Raw genomic sequence first — 22,652 nt, 5'->3', positions numbered from 1 at the left:
CGCTTTTTGTTCTCCCAGGCTTATTTCTGAGGTCTTCTGAAGCAAAAGCCTGAGCAGGTTGTTCTTGGGCCGGGCAGAGGCGCATGCCGAGGTGCTAATGTGCTCCCAGCAGGGTGAGCCAAACCGTGTGTTGTTAAAAAAAAAAAAAAGAAAAAAAAAGAGGAAAAAAAAAAGGCAACAAAAGAAAAGAGGCTTCATGCAGCAACGCACTGAGCAGCCGCTGTGCTGGTCCCTGTAGCTGATGCGAAGGCCGAGGGCCGCGCCGCTCGCAGACGGGTTGTGGGGAACAGCGGTGTGGCGCCGGCCGGGGCTCGCGGCCCCTTCCCGAAGCGGCTCCGCGGGCAGCACAGGAGCGCGCGGCGCAGCTCATCCCGCATCCCGTATCCTGCGTCCCGCGCGCAGCGGCGCCGCTCCTGCCGCCACCGGGAGGTTGTGCGCCAGGCCCCGCTCGCGCCCTTGCCGAGTGGGCTGGTCCCATGGGGTCGGGCAGCTCTTCACACTCCTTCGGGCTTTTTTCTTTGCATTTTTTTTGCATGAAACACTTGGGTACTTGCTACTGGGAGGGAGGGAGAGAGAGAGAGAGAAAATATTTATTTTTGACACCACAGAAGCCAAACACTTTAAGCTTTTTAGTTTTTTTTTTTTTTTTTCCTCCGGATAGGGACAGAATTTTAGCGGCAAGCTCTACATCTAGGTTCCCCACCAAATCAGAAGCAGTTGAGTTTTAAAAATAGCAAACGCAGGTAGTGGCTATGATTTATATTTTCCCTCCTCACTGTCAAGACTTGGGGCTTGGCTCTGCAGACCCTGGCACCCGGGCGGTCTCTGCAGGTCTGGGGCCTTTCGGGGGGCTGAAGCCCCTTTCCCGCTCACAGCTGATGGCCTCTGTGGCGTTTGCTGCAATAGTCCCGGCCCGAGCGCTGCTCCCGCCGTGCGAAGCTGCGTGTTGCTCGCGCTGGGCCACAAGCCAAGGTGCCTCAGCAAAGCCGAGGTGGCCGATCCGAGAGCACGCCGGGCTCCTCTCCCGCACCAGGTCACGTCTTCTCTGAACACGTCCGAATGACCTTTTTTTTTAGCAGATGTCACGAGGTGCCGGTCGCGTTTCCTGCGGCACCTTGGTCAGTGTTGGAAACCCTGCTGCCCTTGTCTTGCCCCTACCCGCGTCCGTCACTCTCTGTTCCTCCCGTCTTCCCTTTTTTTTTTTTTTAAAAAAAGACACAGACATAATGCTGTGAACTGAAATAAATTATTTATACAATGAAAGGGCCTGATAAAAAAAGAAATTGTCTTCTTTTGATTACTTCTCTCTGTCGAGGACTGCATTTTGCTGCTGGTTTCCACAGCAGATCATTGCCGCCAGGAGGGAGAACTTGGGCACAGAGGTCAGCTCTGTATCCCCTTAGGACCACTTGGGACAAGGCTAAGGAAAGGGACCTGGCCCTTTGGCTTCTCTGGCCTGGTGGCCCTGCATGAGCTGCTGCTGGCATCGCAGAGCAGCTCCTTGGGGGTTAAAGGATGCCGCGAGTGTTGGCGGTTGCCAACGCCGGAAACACGTGGCTGGAGAGCAGGAGCGGGCGGTTTTCTTTCGAATGATGACACGGCCCTTGGAGAGGAAATGGTGGCAGTGTGACCCAAGTGGCAGGAGGACTCGGAGGATGGGCTCGAGCTCTGCTCCGGGCTTGTGGCTCTGCTTCCCTGGGCCGGGTGCTTGTAGGCAGACGCCCAAGCAGGAGCTCTCCTTGATGTTCCTCTCCTTGGTGTTCCTCTGTGGACAGCAGGTGCCGATGCCAGCGAAGCTCCTTCCTGTCATCGCTTCCCTTCATGCTTCCAGCACCAGCACCCTCAGCTGTCTCACCATCCTCACCTCCTTGCCGAGGTGCTGGAGGACAGCAAGAAGGTGTCCAGCTCCACAGCCTGGACTTCTCTGGGGCTTCTGAGCAGAGGGCTGTGCCCCTGGGGAGCACACAGTCCTCCCACCATGGGAGGGAACAGGGAGCTGGGGGCCACCTGGGTGCCCAGAACCTCCTCCTGGGGCAAGTTGTTCCGTCCGCTCTTCCCAAGAGCTAAGCTAGGTTCACCCGTGGTCCAAACCCAATCCTAGCCTTTTGGGGCACAGCCGGTGGCTCCTGCAGCAGGCTCTGGTTTAATGGGATGGGACACAGCTCTGGGCAGACGGATGGGTGGACAGAAAGGTTTGGGCTGTAGAGTGCCAGAGGCGGTGGCTTTGTGCGTGTGATGCCCCTGTAACCAGAGCTGCTGTTCCAGCCTGGTGAGCAGGACGGCCTGAGCAGGGATGTCGCCAGCTAACACAGTTGTCAAAGCTGGCGGCCAGGGAGCAGAAGGAGCAGGGACATTTGGGTCTTCTGGTGAGCAAAGCTCCTGGTGCCTCGGGCGTGAGGCTGGAAATCCTCCTTGGAGCCTTTCCTCCCAGCGGGAGACTGTTTTTCTCAGCAGGGCATCTGTGTGTTTAAGCCCAGTTGTTATGAAAATGTTACACAAGGAGCTCACTGACCCTGGGGCACCCTGGAGCTGGCACTGAGGCGGCTGCCAGAACAGGGGGTCCACAGGAATGGGATGGGGGAGAGCAAAGGGATGGACCAGAGCCAGGATCCATCCAGGAGCAGCAGGGGATGGGGCCAGAGACAGGCCCACTGGAGCACAGCGCAGGACTGTGTGATCCGGGCCAAGCCCCAAGGGGACCCTGAACCCACAGGAGTGTGAGGGGGGTCCAAGGAGGGGCTGCTCAGGGCAGTTAGGGCAGGTCCCACATCGTTCCACAACAGGAGCACTGTCGTCTTCATCCCAAGAGCCCTGCAGCCCCTTTCCCAGTGCTTCTCCCTCTGCCTTGCCAGGTGCACTCAGCCCGTCTCCGTGTCCCCAGTAAACAGAGCTTTCCCCCCATTTGCCTCATTAAGCCAAATCCCTCTGCTTTATTTCAAAGGCGATTTGCTCCCAAGAAAGTACCTGCTTTAAATGGATCATCCTGGTTAATGCGATTCCTAGAGAGCTGAACCCTGCAAGCAAGGGGCAATGCAAGGAGACCTAGTTCCTCACAGAGCAGAAGTTCCTTTCACTTCAAACTTGGGTCAGGTGAGGAGGAATCTCCTTAAAAAGGGCCTGTAAACTATTTTTAAAAGACAGCAGGCACTCTGCTATTAGAGCAAAATTGAGACATTTCAGCCCAAGTACACTGCTACCGAAGGCACTACGTGCTCACCAGGGAATATCCAGAACCTAGCCGGGGAATATTTGCTCTAATGAACCAATCTGTTTATTTCGGCTTCGTTCGTATTTGCTTCCCTCAAATATTGAAGCCAGGCTGAAGGGCAGCAAACTTGCAGTCAAGAGCACTCCCCCAGCAACTGTGCTAAAATACTGCTGGAAGGTGAGTTATGAGCCCATAATCTTTCTGGGAGTCGTACCGGGCTGAGAGGGGACCAGAAAAAATCCCATATGCCCTGCACATTGCATCACCTTCATCACTTTGTCCCTTCCAGACTTCAGTTTTCCTGGTGTTAAAGGGGAATGCCAGTGTTTTTTCCCACTCCCGAGGCTAGCAAATGAAATTGGTGGTGCTGCGATGCGCAGATCCCAGTGCTGAAGATGCTGGAGGCTCAGGATTGCCCCTGGCACGGCTGCGAAAGGGAAAGGCGACACAGGGACCCTCGGAGGCTGCTGCGGGTCCTGCCTACCCCGTCCTAGCTGTGCCGGGGCCTCAGCTCAGCAGACCGAGCCCAGCTCTGACCGATGCCACACATGCAACGCCAGGCGCAGGGCAACACGCAGCTACATGTCGCCGCCTTCGCTTTTGCGGGCTGTGACTCTATGAGGACCTCCAGCCAGTTATGACTGCAATGAGGAAGTTAATCAATAACTTTCTAAAACAACCCAAACCCCATCCCCGTCGTCTTCCCTGCAGCTACGTGGACAGTTCACGGTTGTGAATAAAGTCCTGGGGAGATGAAGGAGATGGCACACGTGCCCGTCACGCTGCAGTGCCATGCACAGTGTGGGGCTGTGCCTCTGGGGCCAGCAAGAGCTCAAGGCTCTGCACGGCCCACCATGACCATATCCATTAACCTCCATATGGTCCCAGCCGCGGTAGCGCCTCCCACCCATCCTGGCACCTCAGGACACACTCACCCAGTGCGGATGGCTCAGGGAAATGGGAGTCAGGCACCAGCTGTAGTTAATGGGACATTTTTGATACAGAGTTGGCAAATAAGTGTTGGGAAAGGGGTGTAGTGAGGGGGAGACACTCTTGTCTATGAGCACCCACTCAGGAGCAGAGGCTAGAGCAGGATGCGAGGCTGGAGGGACCTTTGCCCGGACCGGACAGGCTGCACTGACGCCAGGGCACAGCGGTGAGGGTGTCTTGGCTCACTCTACCCAAACGTAGCTTCAGGCAGGGAGGTGAAAGACCAACACGGTGATGGGCAGCACAAACACTGGGCAATTGTTGGGCTGGTTAATGTTTAAGTAGCTCTCGGAAAGCCCCCGTCCCTGGCGGCTTTCACTCTCCACCCCTTCTAACAAGGGGGCCCTTTCAACTTTTTGGCAACTTCCCCCTCCTGTGGCTCTCTGAAACATCCAAAGGCAGGAGGGGGGATGGCAGTGCTGGGGTTTTGCTCGCTTGCTGCATCCTCCCAGGATGGATTATGCTCTTTCCCAGCCAGCCTGAGACTCAGCCTGATTACTGAGAAGGAGGGAACTGCTAGTGGTGATTGGTGCATCTATGGATTGGGGAAAAACCTGCAAAGATAATAATAATAAAACCATCATTCCTGGAGGGTGTCTCCCCCCTCACCCCAACAAACCCTCAGAGACAGCAAGAGCCAAATGGCTGAAAGAAACAGCTTTTAGCTCTACCTGTGCCACCATGCAGGTGTGTGGCTCCCAAGCATGGCCAAGTGAGTAATCCAGAACATTTCGAGGGTCTTGGAGAGCTGGGGAGATGCTGGAGACACCATCCCCTCAAACATAAGCACTGGGAAGAGGATGAAGGGAGGAGATCCTGGGTCATCCTGGCCTCAAGGTGAACTCAATTTATTCTGGTACTTCCAGCAACTCAGAGAACGAGAGGAGCAAGAAAGTTTTAAACCCATCCTTTGCCCATTTTAACTGCAGCTGCAGCTTCTGGCCACAAAGCCGGTAGTCTTGCCACCCTTCACCTTTTAGGTCTCCTGCAGGGGTGAATCCAACCCCACCCCTTGAAGTCAGAGCAATTTACGGTAGCTGAAGATCAGCCCAGCCTCTCCTACGGTGCTTCTTCTTTTCTTCATTTCTTTTTTCTTCATCTTTTAATCACAAGGGTGTAATGGAAAGTGTGTGTCCAGGCTGGAAAGGGATAAAACAGTTCCATGATGATTCATCTCTCATCAACTACAGAACCTCTACCAAGACAAATCATCCATCTGGGGCATCCTCCTCCCTCCTCACCACTCACTCCCTACAAAACTTAATTAGAGTAAAGTGGTCAGGGGAAAAAAGCTGTTTATTAATCCTTCACACCAGCTTTTGTTTTGTTTTGGCCTGGCTGCTTTGTGTCCATAGTAACTGCTGCAGTGCAATGCATGAAAACCTCACCTTGATTGCAGATGGCAGAGTCTTGATGTGACAACGTGTGTGAAAGGAAGTGGTGGAGCACGGCGAGGCCATGAAGCCATCAGGACATTGCTGGCAAGGTTGGCTTGTGAAACACAACCCTGCTGGAGGGGGTTGGCATTTGTCACCTCCGAGGATGCTCCGAACTGAGCAGAGCCTTTTCTGTAAGGGCCGAGGATTAGTTTAGCCTTGCACAAGGGATGGCCCAGCAGAAGATGCCTTGGGGGCTGTGAGCAGCACCCTTGTTCCCCACCTTGTCCCACAGGACTGAGGCCAGGGTCCCTCTTGGGGCAGTGACTGGCACACGCTGATCCGGGCTGGACTAACCCATCCCTATTTACAGGTTGCTCATACCAAGGCTTGTTGTTTACCAGCCATTTACCTATGGGAGATTTGGGTGTCTGATGCTCCTTTATTTTTAAGCTAGATAACAGAGACAGTGACGCAGAGAGATGGGAGGAGGAAGGGGAGGATCTGTCTGCTGAGATCACAGCACCGTTAGGGCTTCTCATCTGCATACTGTCGCTCTGGGAAAGAGTTCACCCTGGGGACGTTATATATATGTCCTGCTTGGAGACAGGAGCACCAGGAGACCTCTCAAACCAAAGCTATTTCAGAAGCTCTTGTGTCAACAGGAGGTCAATGGGATCTCTTTTTTCCCTAGGAAAGTGGATGTGCACCGGGCAATACTCTACGAGAGCAGCCCGCTCTGGCATACATGGGTCCCGGGGCCCTTCTCTCTGCTGTGGCCTTTTCCTATTCGAGTATCTAGAAGTCTCTGGCATCACTACTCCGGAAATCTCAGGAAACTCTCAGATCCAGAAATCACAGAATCTCCCTTCCCCCCTGCTCCCAGCCCCCAGCCCCGTTTGAGCTTCTTTTATCACAAAATATGCAGAAAATTGTTGGGTCCTAATGATCTTAACTTATTCAGTCAAGACAAGAATCAGCTTGCAAAGAATGTGAATAATTTATGTGCAGATAATAATGAGAGCAAGTGAGCTAAAAGGAGTTTGTCTTTCATTCCCTTCAGTGCGGCTCCCGAGGCTTTGCCCTACACAGAATAGCTATTCCCGATTATCCCGCGTGGACTAGTTGATGTGGGGACCCTTCTCCAGCTCTGTAATCAGAGTCTTTGCTTTAATGATGCAATTGCTAAGCCAGGGGGGGCGGGGGAAAAAAATGACACTTCTTCCAAAATCTACCCTTGCCTCAAATAGCCTCCTACCTGTAGCAGTTCTCTGTAGACAAGCCCCTGGGCGCAGTGCTGAAGCCCAGCTTGAAGCCCAGGTCCAGTTCAAGCCTTCAAGTTCAGTGACTAACTCTCAAGAAACCTCCTTGTGCTGGCATAAGTCAGAAGTCCTGACACATTTGTTTTTGAGGAGCCTTCGCAAGGGCAAATCTATAGCCCGTGAAAAAGTGTCGTGCCAGAAGAGGAGCTTCAATAAACAGATTTAACGCAAGAAATGGCAGGAGACTTTTGACTGCAGGAATATGCCTGTAAGCCCTGCACTGCATGGTGTGACTTTGATAGACAGATTTAGTTCTCAGTTCTGTATCATGTCCTGCAACGCTTAAGCAGGGCAAAGATACAAAAATAATTGAAGATCTACAGCTCAGCTGCTCTTTGCAGCAGGGGGAAAAGCTGAAAAGGAAGATGAGGGTGGTCAGAAGCAGCAAACAGAGAATCCAGCACATCTCTTCTCTTGATATCAGCTCCCAGGACATCGCTAAGGGCAGTTCCTGAAGAGCCTGAGAGCTCTAGTTCTCCTGGTAAAGAAGAGCTGCAGGGAAGAGGGAGCAGAGGTGGTTAGAGCTGAAAAAGTTAATCCTCTTATAAAGATGCCCTTTCTGCAGACTGGAATATTCACAGCTCCTAGTCATTTTCAGCAGATAACATTGGCTGAAGAACTGCAGGAAGATTTCTAAAAAGTTCAGACTTTTTAATTTTCTCTCCATTTCAGAAAGGGACCAATTTGTTCCTTTTCAAAGTAAAAACAGAGGTGCATTTTTAAGCCTAAACCTGAATTCTTCACTTTGACCTCACATTGTTCTTGCTGTGACTTTTTTGATACTTGGATCACTTGAAAAAAAAAGACGAACTCACAAGGAGAGTCTTTTTCCTTCCCATGTTCACCCCCTGTCATTAGCAGAGGTTTACTTGGATCTGGTGGGGATAGAATAGGCATAAGGTTTGTTGCCCTTTGAAAATACTCCTAAAGCCAGAGCCCACATGAATGGCCAAAAGGTCTAACATACTAAATATTCATGTCTTTAAAAAGGGCCTGGATGCAGGGCAGCAAGACTATCTCTGCTGTAGAGGTCTCTATGGGATCTCTGTGGGTAACCAGGGAGCTTTTCAAAGACAGTTTGCAGCTAACTGATCAGATTGCTTGGCCCTGTTATGAGTTAAAAACAGTGGAATGTCGCGTTTTGATTAAGTAAACAGATACTACTTTGACAGAGCGGGATCTGTTCTGCACACACACACGTGAACGCCTCTCCCTCCTTGCCCGGGCCCGCCGGTGCTGGCAGCGCAGATGGGAGCACGTCCTGCTGCAGCTCGGCCGGGTGCTCAGCATCCACTGCCCCCGTTGGGTTCTTGGTGACAGCAGAGACGACGCTCTGGAGGCATCCAGGACACACAACGGAGTCAACACAGAGCGTAAGCACAGCCCAAGCCTGCCCAGCACCGGGACGTGGCTTACAGCCCACGCAGACCGTTTTCTCTTTGGCTTCTGCCCTGGCTTGGGGAAGCTAGTCTAGGTTAATCACTAACATAGGGCTGTGCAGAATAAGCATGGACAACATGCTCAGGGATAATGTGCTTTTAATTACTATTAATTGCTTAATTGTACTCTCTATGGTTCTGCTCAAGACAACTGACTTAATTGCCCACAAACAAGCTCTGGACAGTTACAACTGTAACGGAGTCAGCAGGTCATTTCAATCACATCCCTTTCAGGCTGGCTCCGAGGTTCTCACCGATCGTACCCCTTTCGACCGGCCACCTTTTGAGCTGCCACAGAAGACACGATTTCCAGTGAACTGCTCCAGGCCGCACACTCTTCTAGTTTTCTGGATAACTTTGAGGCTGCCCTGGCAGAGAAGCTCTCTGGCTGGACAGAAGTAGCTTTTTCTCACAGCTGGGCTCGGCAAACAGCAGGTAGGAAGCCAGGGCAGAGTGATTTATTATTCTCCGCAGGCAGCCAAGCACATCCCAGGATGTCCCAGGAGTCTGGGACTGCCCATGTGGATGTGAAGCAGCTCTTCACCCCTTCCCATGCAAAAAGGGAACCCCGCACCCAGATGGCAATGACCCAGGGGGGCTCTCTTCTTCCTCTCTGCTTGAAGGCTCCTTCCTGCCCCAGTGCTCCTCTTGCACCCCATCTCCCACAGCCATCAGTGCATAGGGAAAAAGAAGAGCAGCAAATAAAACAAAACACTCCCAGAATCTCAAACTGACAGGGGCTCCAGGCAACAAAATCAATCACAATCTCATTTTCTAGGCCCTGTGGGTTGAGAGGCACAATCTTAGTTCGGGGTGGGAGCGGAAGAAAAATATAATTACCTCAAATTCCTATGGATGTAACCAAGATAATTGAGCAGCAAGCATCTCATCAGCCAAGAGATGCAAAGAGATGACAACCCTGCTAAGAGGAGAAAGGAAGAAGATGCAGAGAGAGCACCAGGGCAGCTTCTTGGTTCAGTCCCTCTGGGGCTTTGCTCCAACGCAGCTTTTTTGGCCCTGCTGAGCAGCCTGTGCCACCTCAGTGTAGGCACGTTTATAGGACCACAACTGGTTTTCATGACTATGGAGGCTGTTGGTTTAACAATGCTATGAGACCAGAAGTTAAAGTGCTTTTGATTAACGGAAAGCCTTTAGCCCCTCCATCTTCCAGCATCATTCCCCTTCCCAACTTCCCTGGTTGTGGAGGGACCAAAGGATGGCCAAAAGGACCTATGAGATATTTAAATCCCATCACAAGGGTCACTACATCAGCATCCAGAATAGCGACGTGTTTGAACCAGTCTGATGATTCTTAAATGCCAATAAATTCGTTCTATTAAAAAAAAGGCAGGAATGGGAGTCTGGGAAACCTGACAGTTTTAGGAGCCGGCCCTTTTCACAAGACCCTCTCACCTTTCATCAGACGTCCGCCCTGATGCAGCAGTGCAGCACGTGGAGGGGTGTAAATCCGGCAGAGGGGTGTGCGGGAGGGTGTACGTGCACACGTGTGTGTGCATCACACCCCCTGCACAACCCGCATGCAGCTACGGCTCTGGCTAGCTGATGTTCCCAACAACATTGACTCCAACTTCCCCATTATAAACAAAGCAAGTAAAAAGCTCCTTCCTCAAAAAGAAAAATGATGGGAAGCGGGGGGCTTCCCTGAGGCCAGCTCAGCTCGAAAGGCATTTAAGGCGGTAATTAATCACTTCAGGGTATTTGCTGATACACAATTATGTGCAGTAAAAGGTCTGACAAGCCAGTTTGCCATCAATCATCACCCTATATCATGTACGTATCTAATGGGTCAGATGCATCTCACAATCTGGATGACAGTTATGAGGAATGCTAATGTTTAAGATAAAATTATCAATCCTCAGAGCTAACTTCTACCGTTTCACGTCACAGTCTCATTTTAAACACTGTCAGCAGAAGTCTCCTCTGTAACAACCTGGATAGCTATACAGGAGATGCACTGAGCAAAAATTTCCAGAATCACACTTAAAACTCAGTGTTGTTATGGGCAGATTCGGGATGATGTATTTTCCTCTCCTTGCAGTACGCAACGCAAGACATTTCTAGCACACATATTCTTGACCATAAGGAGCTTACACAGCTCTGTGGGTATCTGGACTAGCTTTGCATGCACTGTGAAACAGCTACTGGTTTGCAGGAGCCTTACCCCTTACCTTGCCTTCCTAGCGAAACCAACTCATTCATATTATTGTCACTACCAGTAATTTTTTCAGAAACTTTCTGGTATTTAGTGGTTTTAAAAAAGCTGCACGTCCTGGGGGTAACTTTTTATTCCAGTGCTCCACCTTCCCTTATGTCAGAAGAGAGGAACTTAGAGTCTCCAGGGTGAGAAGGCAGATGAACCCTCCCGCCCCAGCAGTTAGCATTAAACAAAAACCTCAAAAAATAACCCATGAGCTTTTTGTCAGCATCGGGATTTTGCAACAGCCTGACTCACAGGGATTTTTTTTTTTTTTAAACCCAGGGGATTTAAAGCTGCTCCTTCTACCCGCATGCTGTTCGCGTGCGGTGCGGTCACAGCCTTGTGTTTCAGGAAAGCGTCCCCTCCTCGATTTCCCGAAAGCCACCACGCTGCCCTCGCCCAGGGCACATGCTGAGCAGGGACGTGGAGCCTCGGCAGCCTCACGCGTCCAGCTGAAGGGCAAGGCCCTTGCCCTGCCACACATGGCAAGTTGCTGCTTGTCCCTGGCATGGGTCATCCCTCCTGTCATTGTGGGTTCGGTTGTCTGGCTGGATGACTTGGGAGGTATTTAACTCTCTCTGGAGGGTTTTAACTGTTTTAACTCAACCTATTGGAAGTGGTTTTGTTCCTCTAACAGTCATCTAGGAACATCACTCAAGTAAAGGCTCCCTTAGGTCTTCATACTTGTACAAGGCAAGGGAAGATACAGAGAAGACAGGATGACTGTAGTGATCTAACCCCAGAGGGCTGGGATTTTCCATCCAGCCTCAAACAACAACCTACCAGCAGAGCTGGGAAAGCCTCTTCCTGAAGGTCTGTCCTTGTCCCTATCTCCTGAATTACACTGCTTTCACATGTGAAAAGACATAACCCTGAGAGTGTATCTAGGAGAGGTAACTGCAGCCACAGGCATGAGGATGGGACACAGAGCCATGAAACTCCTAACATGCCAAATTAGCACCACAGAGCCAAACATCACAGCTGGGGCTCACATGTTTTCCATCTCCTTTTCATAGGAAAAAGGAGTCCAAGGCCTTAGATGCCTGTCAAAAGTACTGAACGTGCAAGGTCCATGTCAGAAGAGGGTTTGCTCAGATCACCCCGTGGACTACTCACGCTTGATGGCCTGTGGGACGGACCACAAGCACCCATGTTTAATGCAGGTGGTATCTTCCTCTGTAAGCCATGGCTGCTCTGTAGCAGGCTGTGATGGTGCAGGAGTCCTGTGATTATATTGCTCTGCTTGCACTCCAGCTCCTTCAGTCCTGACAAAACCACAAAATGACAAAGCCAAAATAAAATACAATGAAAGCCCTGGGCTCTGTGTCTCCAGCAGCAGCCTATCAGTTTAATTTATCTCACTCATTGCAAGAGTTGCAGTGTGGTGTTGGTAAATGGTGAGCCCTCTTCCATCCCGATGGGCCTCAGCCTACCTTAATTAAACTTTCAGTGACCATTTTACTGTCACATCTGCTTCTTTCCCTAGGAAGATTTAACTCCCGGCAAAGTGCAATTCCCAGGTACAATGCAAAAGAGATTAGCTGCCCTCCTTGTTTACCTTCAGCCCACAAATCACTGCCTCTGACCTCTGATGTGACCCTTCCTGTTGCCAGTGTGGGCCAGGATTCATTTAAGGGAAGGGGGGATAAGCAGGGGAGCTGATTCATCCCTGGCCCAGCTTCAGTCAGAGCCCTTGATGATCCCTGCCTGGGGGATGTATTTCAGCTCATGGAGCGGGATGGTAAGACTCAGGGGAAGGCTAATCTGCACGGACTCAGTGGCCTGGCTTTGGCTGCAGTAGGACTGCAAGGAATTAGCAGCACAGGGATTTGCCTGGCAGCTCCCACATGCAGGTGGTCAGTGCATCCCCAGTGTGCCCAGAGGAAGAGAGAAGATGCCTGGCTAGAAGACCATTGGGCATTAGTGCCTCACAGGGGAACATTTGGCCTCAGCCCCAAAGGAGCTGAGTTTGGGCCACTTCCAGGACAAGACTTCCATCCCCTGTCAGCCAGTCGTTGTTCCTCAGAAAGGCCTCCTATCCTTTTTAAGGTCCTTCGAGATTCAGCACCGAGTCCCACAGGCTAATTTCGTGTATAAAATGAACTCAAAGTCTCTTTTCCCTCAGGCTCTGCACTAACTAAAATATCTGCAGATATTTTCAATGCATTTATATAGAAGGCCAAGAAAGCCAACATATGGGGGCAACTTGTGACTGAAGGACATATATCAGAAACCCCACAAAAACACTCACCAGCCACACGTCCCAGGTCAAGAATGGCCAGGCCATCGTTTTCGACTGTTTGTGGTCCTTCCAGACCTCCCACGTAGAGCCTCGCTTGGAGAGCGGCAAGTCTTATGGAACACACTAAAAATCTGTGTGGTAGAGTTGGCCAACAGGAAATTCATACAATGGAACACAAGAAACCTTACAATTCTCTTCCTCTGCACATACACTGGAAGGAAATGTGCATTTGTCAAGCACCAGGCTGTTCTCAAAGACCTCTCTAAGTTTAGCCTCCTCAGGGGTCTGGTCTTTCCAGGCTGATCAATAGGCCAATACTGTAGTCAGGGGACAATGACTATTTCTGCTCTGTTGCCTGGTGCACAAATTCAACCTGGCATCAGATAAGCAAGTGCCTTTTCTTCCTTCCCTCTTAGGGATCACCCCCTAAGAGCAATGCTCTTCAGCCCCCAGTGAGCACCGATGTGAAAGGTGCCCTATTTCTAAAGCACCTTATCTTAGCAAGGCACATGCTACACAGAAGGAAGATCCTGTCCATACTAGAGCTGCCAATGCACATTAATAAACATGACCATTCTCAGTGTTGGGATATTCTCTAGTCCACCACTGTCTGATGCTTGAGAGCTGCTTGAATCCAGGGAACATGAACCTGATGGAAAAGCACTGGGCTGTGCCTGAGTAGCCTGGATTTTCCCAGACATGACACTCAACCCCACTTTTGATTCCCCTAGGACCTGTTTAGTTCCTGTCCCAGGGAGGGAAAGGGAAAGGCCTCTTCTCTGGGGCAACCCTACAAAACAAATGAAACAAAGATTACCATGCTGTTTGCTGGGGAATGGCCTCTCCCTAACCCCACCACACACATCAGCCCCAGGGAGCTCCAGCACTACATCTATCCCAGCAAGGCCCAGGCTCAGGATGGGAGGGAAACAGCTTTTCGAGGCAGACTGGGGAGAGCTGGATGGAGGAGCAGTGTGAAGTGTGTGTGGCTCCAAAGTGGGCCACAAGCCTCAGGCAAGTTATCCCACACCTCAGATCCCTGAGCAACACATCAGTGATGGAGTGCAATGTCCCCGATGCAGTGTAACGTCCCCAGCCATCCAGCCCTTGCACAGCCCAAGCTCTTGGGCAGGGGAAGCGTTGCATTGCGTGTCTGCATAGGTGATCTAGCCAAAGGATTTGTTGATCCCACCTGGAGCAGCCCAGGGATGGGGCAGGCCTTTCCCCGGCCCCCAGAGGAATGTGAGCTATGCAGGGACCAGAGGTCACCGCAATCAGGCGCAGCGATGGGCGGCTGTAAAAGGGAAAGATCAACCCAATAAATCAGGTTGTGGCAGGAGGAGGAGGGCACAAGTGCACAGAGCTGCCGGTGGATAGCACAGTGCAGCTCCCCCAGGCCGAGCCAGGAGGGGGATGTGGGTTTTAACCTGGGTGATGGACCTGTCCCGAGGTGGGGATGGTCACCTCTCAGGGAAGCCTAAGGGAGCAGTGGACAAGAGGTAGTTGGAAAAAGCCTGTTTTTCTCTCTGTTTTACTCTATTCTAATGTTGGAAAGAGAGGGTTGTCTGCATTTATTAATGAAGCAGGACACACAAAACTCAATTTTCCCCCAAATAACTGGTGAAAGGGACAAATGGATATGAAACATTATTAAAAATGTAATTCATTCTGCTTTAGACAGGAACCCCCCCCCAGGCTTGAACCTCTATTGTGCAATAATTTATTCCTGTGGCTCCAGCTCTGTAAGAGAGACTACAAAATAGTGCCTTATCAGAGACAGAGATAGACATCTTGGGTGAGATCTGGTCAGATGGACCTGCTTCTGTCCTTAAACCCTGCAGCTGAAAGCAGGCATTCAGGCACATGCATTTGGGACAGCAGTGTAGTCAGGTAGCTGTTTTTTGCTCACTTTGAGTGGTGAACAGACTCTCAGTTACAGAAAATGCATGTTGGTCCAAGCCTATTCTATGTCAACAGGCAAAAAAACCCACACCACATGCTGTGGGTCTCATCCCACTTGGTATGGCCAGAGTTGATACACCCCAGCATGATCCCACGTCCCAAAGCAAAACGACAAGAATCCAGCTCCAGATGGGAAGCCTGTGTGATAGGGCTTCACGGAATTTTGTGTGGGAGGGGTCCCCAGCCAGCTAGTCCACCATCCCAGTCCCGGGAAACTCTTTGGCCAATCTCCCTGTTTTGGCAGAGGAGCTGAATTCTTACTGACATGAAGCGCCTACAAGCTTTGTGAAAATAGGTGACTGGTTTGAGAAGAAAGAAAGTCTCTATAAATATCCTGAGTGAGGGAAGAATTCATCACTCAGCTCTTATTATACACCAGAGAAAACTGCTATAAAACCCCCAATCCCTACGAAAGGCCCAAGTATGATTCACTCCTTATGAGATATCAAAGAATCCAACCACAGATGTGAAATGATGAGGACCCAGACATCTCATGCCTCTGCTCACAGGACTGCGTATTGGTGCTCACTGCCTGCTCTGTGTTTGTGTGTCCCATGAGTAGCTTTTCCCTTCAGAAAATATCTTCTGGGGGCTCAGGACCATGTCCTTGAAAAATAAAACATCTCCCTTTCAAGACACTGACCTTACATAGGGATTTAAGAAGGGCTTTGACTTCTAAAAGGTTGAAGAATAGCAACTACATAGACCTGGCTGTCATCCATAGATGAGACTTATTTTCCAATCCCTCCCCACTCATGCCTCAAGTAAGAATGCCAGGTCTCTTACACCAGATAGAAGTAAGAGAGGGCTTTCCTGGGTCATATCTGTTTTCCAGGTTCTCCTTATTTTCTTATCTGTTTCTCTTCTCCAAACGCCTATGGGCACTTTAAGTCATCTCTTATAAGCTCTCACTATCAACAGGCAAAGCTGCACCCCAGTGTAATCATAGCAGCTACCAGTGAAAGGCCAAAGCAGAAGCCTCACATCTCCCCTCCACAAGAATCCCTGAGGGAGCAGAGTCCTGGGAAAGGAGGGTGGCTTTGCTAGCACAACGGAGCAAAGAGAAGATGGATGGAAAAGAGCAATAGTTCAGAAGGAAATTTTCTTTATGGGTGTTCTCTGTTGTCTTTGAACGGCATTTCTGTCAACAAGAGGATTGCACCACACAGCAGAGACCCACAGGAGGGCACAGGACCCTAGGACAGCTGGTTTGTCTCAGTCACCACCCTTCTTAAAAGCAATAGTTTCCAGTGCTGGAAGCTTAAAATGAACTTTCTTCCTAAATCACCTTGATGATGTTCAGTGGGAAGCAGGTCCCAGGCTGGTACGAGAGATATTTTCAACTTACATCTCATACCATTCCTCAGAAAAATGAGTACTCAGAGCAGTCCTCAGAGCCTCTGTCTTGAGAAGCCTCGAAAGACTTTAGCACCCCTTCACCACCAGGAAGGAGGTGTTGTACCCAGGGGTTGTGCCTTGGCACTCTGCACTACGTGCCTGTTGTGCTCAGTGTGCTGAGATGCTGGTTGAGACACGCTTGCCTCTAACAACAAGCCACAACTCCAAGTTTCCTCTCCTAAATTAGCCATTCTTCCCAATTTTCCTTCTTTTGTGTAGCCTCTGTTTCCTGCTACAGGCTTCATTTTCTCCGCACTTTAAGCACTTGGAAAGAGTTGCACCATCAAGTAAACCAGCTCATACATTGGCTATTTTTATTCCTCCTGCCATAACAACATGAGAACTGGCTTTCTAGAATAACCTCTGGAGCTCAAGGAGGTAAAGTAATCATCTCAGAATACAGCAGGATGCACTGAAGGCAACCTCCTACCCAATAACTCCCTGTTACAGGGCTAGAGACTTTACCAGGAAACAGAGACATACCCTTTAGACAGTGCACACATTGGAACCTCACATTAGGTCTGGGTGCCAAAGACCGGGAGATTTCTCTTTCCCAGCACTACTACGCTTCAAGTAAAGACACAGAAGAATTGTTCCTGCTATCAATATATCCAGATCTAGGGACTAGGAATGTGGGAAGGCCAAGACTACAAATTTGAATCTGTTTGAAAAAAAGTTAATCAAAGTATTTTGAGGCTCAGCTCATTCTTCACAACTACAGCAGTCTCTGGCTAGCTAGGAAATCAGGTTCCCTTTGCTTAGTCCCAAAGACAACACATCCATGCTATAGCAAATCCAGCCTTGCCCACCAGGATGGTAGGTGTTTTAGGCCTGGAGCCTCATTTGTACACATCTATTCTGCAAGCAGGCACATGCAGGCACTGGCCTGAAAGGTATGGGCTGTGCAGCTTAGCAAATACTGCTCTAAATCCATAACTGCCTGCTCCTGACAAAGCTGTGCAAGAGAGGCTAATCTTTGTCAGCCCCTTTTCCCTGCCTCCTACCACCCGACACCCATCACCAGCACCAGGCAGCACCCACGTGGTTGCTCACTAAGCCCTGCCGGCTCAGCTGTGTCAGACACCCTTCCGCTTGCCTTCCTCAAGGATGCCACAAGGATCAGTCTGCACCTGGTGCTTAATTACACAGGGTGCAAGTCTAAACTGGAGCAGCCTTCTGAATTAACTCTGCTCTGCGGATGCTTGTAGCATGAAATTGGATTGAGCTAAAATGAAAAATAGAAAGACATGATTCTCAAAACGTTAAAGAAAAAAATATTGAATGAGAGCATCTACTTTAAGTCAGAGTATCACATTTGAATCACTTGCGGTACAGAAAAGTCCTGGAGCCTTTGGAAGGTGGCACATTCTAAAGTTTGTCTATACATCCATAAGGCTTTAATAATGAGTCTTTTGTCTCAGAAATCCAAGTCTTACTGGTACCGTGCTCAAGTCAAACACCCCAAGGCTGGTGGTTTGGATGGAGCTCCTACCACGCTTCGACTCCATCACAGTTATGCGAGATGGCAACATTCCAGTACTATCTGAGAGCAAACAGTGAGTAGATAAGGTTCCCCAATACCCACTCATAGGAGCGGAGAGGGCTGCCATATTCTCCACCTGGTATAAGAAGGGAATTTGGTTCCTAACTCTTGCCAGAAGACAGAAACATAAGGAGAGTTATCTGGCCTCACATCTTCCATGGACAGCCTCCACATGTCATCTACTCCCTAGTACATCCAGGGCTCAGTGGCCAGAAGACCAGGAGGCACCATGTGGCCTGTTCTCCCTGGTTTGCCAGGGCTGCCAACACTGACAGAAACAGCACGTGCCACAGCCTCTCCTTGGATCCCGTCCTGACCTCCTAGTGAGTAACCGCTCCCTCATCAACTGTCTCACCAACTCTGAAGGCATCAGTGCCTTCCTCTGACTCTCTCCTCACACACAGGGTGCATCAGAACTGGTCTGAACTTGTAGCAGCTTCAATCTTGGCAGTGCAGCATGCAGCTGTTGTCACCTTCTGCTTCATGCCCAACATGGGGTCCTTCAGAAAACCAGGGTGCAAAACTCCCTACAGGGACTGTGCTGCGAGAACAGCCGGGAACTGGCTGAGCCCCAAGTCTGACAGCGGGGAAGGAAGACAATAACCTCTTTCCTTTTGCTTCAGAAAAGCCACATTTTACAACCCTATTAACCAGGTGCTGGAAACTTGCAGGCTTGGCTACTCTTCCTGGCTTTGTGCTGGATATCGTTAGTGGAGCTGTGTCAACTAGAGCTGCTCATGGCTTGCGAAGTGAATAGCAAGTCTGGGTGGAAGACAGCTCCAGTAACAACCTCATCTTTATCTAGATGCCAAAGCAAATGTCACTCAGGCCTAGGCACACATGGCCATAATACTACTCCAGAGATGCGGGTGGAGATTTTTGAACAGAGCCATCAGTAGGTTGTCTTTTAATGGCATGGCACCCACAGTTATCTAAGGCCCCTCCTGCTTACCTTACAGAGACCTGACCAGCTGCCTGGGATCTTTTCCCTCAAGCTGGCACTGTGAAGGACGCACGGTGAGTTATCTTCCTCCCATCAGGTCCAAAACTTCCCTTTGGGCCTGTCCCAAAGCCTGCTGCAACCAAACTGCGGTTCAGAGCTGGGCACACAGGCGTACAACGTGCATCTTGTAGGGACGCTGCATCATAAACCAAATGAAATGTCTGGCTGCAGTTGTGTGTTAATCCTTCTCTGGCTTCTTTCCTATCAAAGCATCATGTAAACCATTACACAGCCCTGCTGTTGTCTTTGGTAGCCTTTGATCATTTATTCACAGGCTGGACAGATTCTCTCCATTATGAATTACAGCGCTCTAATTGGATTGAGGACCAAGCCTGCACCTTCCCCTGTAATTTAGCTTTAATTAATGCCCATTCATTATTAACTGTTATCGGCTGGGCTTAGACTTAATGTCAGCAGGTTATTATCCAGAGACTGGCATGGATTGTTTTCATCTCCTTTATTACCCATTTCAATAACATCTCCCCTCCCCTGTTGACAGATGCACACAAAATGTACAGGTCAGCATAAAGGAATACTGTTAAGGGACAACAGCTCTTTTTCAAAGCCCACCAAAGTCAAGGAACAGTCTCCCTATATCTTCAGGTCAGTGCACAAGGCACAGTGGGCAAACCAAAATGCTCTTGCCTTTCTAAAGGAGCTATCTACTAAATTACCTTTGAGCTGAGGCACATAGTGTGTAGTTGAGAATGGAAACTGCTAAGTCTTTCTCAGGAGTAATTTTGAGAGAATTGGGACTTCTTTTTTTTTTTTTTTTCCTGTAAGAAAGAGAAGAAAAAGAAACCTTCCCATTCTTGTTCCTTTATCTAGTTTCCCCATCTCCCCCCACCAAAATAGCAGATGTTTGAAGCATCACAACAAAATCAAGAAATCAGCAAACCAAGTACCCAGGAAAGGGCTTCGGTGACTGCTTAAAAATATAGATCTGGGGAAAAAAGACGACAGCTTGGTGAAGACCCTCTAGCGTGCATCTGTTCTCCATTCTGCAATGCCAATCTGCAAGGTCTACTGAGGGTCCTCCAGCAGACCCCAGGCTCCAAAGCCAAGGCAACTATGGGCCAGACAATTTTTCCTGTCCCTGTTTGTCCCTCGCTGCAAGCAGCTCATGGAGAAAGCCCTCCTTACAGATTCTGGGGAGCAATGGTGGCTCTAAGGGGATCTTGAGATGCCAGAAAACACATGGATCTTGAGCAGGAACTAGGCACTGCTTTCACTGCCTCTCACATTCCCTCACAGCTGCTCCTCGCAGGTACTTGGAGGCTCCTCAAGAGTGATGTGGGGCTTGGCTTGGTCCTTGTGTGCTGAGGAGAAACATGCTCCCTGAGCTCCATCATTACAGCTGAGATGCTCCTGACTCCTGGAGATGGATTATTTGCAGGAGAATCAGAGAGGTTTTTTTTGGTCATTTGGCCTCTGAGGCCAGAGAATCCAGGCTGCAGTATCTGGAAAGCAACACAACAGTATCGGTGCCTCCTAGGGGGGATCTGACCTGCTGCTGCCAATAGCCCCTCTCTGATGCAGCTGCTTCTGTTTAAATACATCAATTCCAAGCCTTACAAGAAGGCAGTGGCAAATCTAGGAGCAAGAGCCCACTTTGACAGCTAACTCCCAGAAGACACTGAGCTTTCAGGTTTTACATACCCGCCCTCCCCAAGGTACTACCCTGGCCAATTTGGCCAGAACATGAAGTGTGCAGAGGACTGATAAGGCTCATCAGAGCTCCTGCTGAGCTGGGTTGCCAACATACGGCACTTTATCTAAAGCAAAGGCCTCTGCAACATAAGGTAAGAGCAGCAATTTGTGGGTAAGGTTAACAGTGATAAAGGTAAGAGATGGCATCATCCTTTCAAAATAAGGGAGGAAGCATTGGAGGTATGTACTTGCTCTCATCTGGTGCAACTTCCTACCTAACACCAGATCCAGTAATTCTAATTGAGACCATGCGGGCACAGAAACAAGTCACAAACCAAAGAGCGAAGTTAAAGCATGCCACTACAACACAGGAATTCCCAGACACATGTTAGTACCTCCAGGCAAACGGAAAGGAGGGAGAAGTTTGGGGGAACAGTGGCAAATTATCTCATCTTGGAAAATTACCTGGAGCTGGATGTACCACCCATCCAAGGGCTCTTCCCTGCAAAGACTCCATGTGGTTTAATTACTCTAATTTGGAAGTCAGATCTGCTTTGCTGAAGATGCCTGCCTAGAGCAGCCCTTGCAAGCTTGAAAGCAACTGGAACTGTTTCCACTTGCATATCAAGCCCTGAGGCTTGACAAAACTAGGGTAAACACATCAACAAAACACTTTAAAACCCTAAAAAGAAAAAAAAAAGAAATAAAAAAGCCTTTCCAAGCCCTCAAGGCTGGAAAATCTTAACCAAGCAAGAAATTCCTGGTCACTTGGCTCGCTTGTCAGGGGGAGCAGTAGGCTGCACGAAGGGGAGAGAAGGGCATGTTGGTCCATGGCACATTCCCCTGTGGGATCTCATGGAGGAACGAGGTCCTTGTGGAACAGGCAGCGTGGAGCAGGGCCCTTGACCCCGTCACCCGCAGCTGCTTCCATCCCGGAGCGCAGGCAGGAGGGAGGCGCTGGAGATTATCTGCATGTTGATGCTGAGCAATGAAGATTGGCTCGGCGTGCACCGGGGCAACCGCTCCGCTCCAGCAAGGTCCCTGCAGGAGGTGCCCAGGTGGCCTTGCCACTTGCTGTGCTGCGGCTGGCGCATTGTTGCAGCAGGATGGAATAGCAGACTCCTACCAGGGGGTCCACCAAGGAACGGCCCTCGCCACCCATCCGAGCCACCCGCACCTGCAAGGCCAAGGCAGAGCAGGTGGCAGCAGCGCAGGACCTACATCCCAACATAAGCAGGGATATATCCAACATAAGCAGGACCTATATCCCAACGTGTGCAGGGTGGAGCCACTCATCAGACTGCCCCAGGGCCGCATGGAAGAAGGGGATCACGTTCACCCTCTACATGAGCAAGGAGCAGGCTTTGCATGACGACGAGCTCATTTTCTAAGCTGTCCAGTTACATAAGCCCTGCCTGGCCTCGTGCGTGACCCAGACTCAAACAGCAGAGCAGGGTTCAGCTCACAGCTGTTCATTTTAGGCTTTCCTCCTGCCCCAAACCCTTGCCACCAGCTGATAAGCAGAGTCAAGGGGACTGACAGAGCTCTATTTTCCAGCATCCTGGACTGATACCCTGTCCTGCAGGAAACAGATGGCCAGCACGGATCTAGACCGCGTAGGCTTGTTTCAAAAGCCTCCTGGCTGCCATACCAAGCATGCTGCTGGCACAAATGGATGTAGCCTGGCAGTTCTCCTGCATAGTCCATGCAGGAGCTGCGAAGAAGCTTTTGAGATCTTTGCACTGCATGGAGTGAAAGACTCAAACTCTCCGTCCGGGGCCACCTGAAATGGGAAATGCAGGCTGAACGCACACAGCACAGGGTGTCCACTTTTATAACAGGCCTTCAGAACATGGCTGCTGGAAGGTGGGATGGTGATAAATGTGGTGATAACCTGTTTATCCCACTTACACGCAGTCAACTGGTCACAGGAGACAGCAGCTTTGTGTGGCCCTTCCTTCCCCATTTAGGTGAGAAGAGGTGCAATGACAGCTTGAATTTGCTCTTCTTGGCAGCAAATGCACGTGGTCCCCAACCATGCTAGGGAGAAGGAGAAGGCACGGGAGGCTTTCGGGCTGCCCTGGGCAATGTCTCTGCTCAAGCCTGGGGGAATCTGCTTTGCTGGGGAGCGATTCACAGGGAGCTGGAAATGTGTCTCAGGGCACTGCCTTGTTTTCTGTAAGATGTGCTCCCACGCTCCTTGGAAAACAGCATGCCCGAGGCGTGATTTCGCACGTCGTCAGCCTGCTCCTGGGGAGCAAACAGGCATGTAAGGAAGCTGATTTTTTGGAGAAGAGATTG

The sequence above is a fragment of the Tinamus guttatus genome, unplaced genomic scaffold (assembly GCF_059628265.1).
Source record: "Tinamus guttatus ecotype Peru unplaced genomic scaffold, ASM5962826v1 Tinamus_guttatus_pri_ptg000702l, whole genome shotgun sequence".
In the NCBI taxonomy this organism is placed as follows: Eukaryota; Metazoa; Chordata; class Aves; order Tinamiformes; family Tinamidae; genus Tinamus; species Tinamus guttatus.
This window is presented reverse-complemented; position numbering follows the sequence as displayed.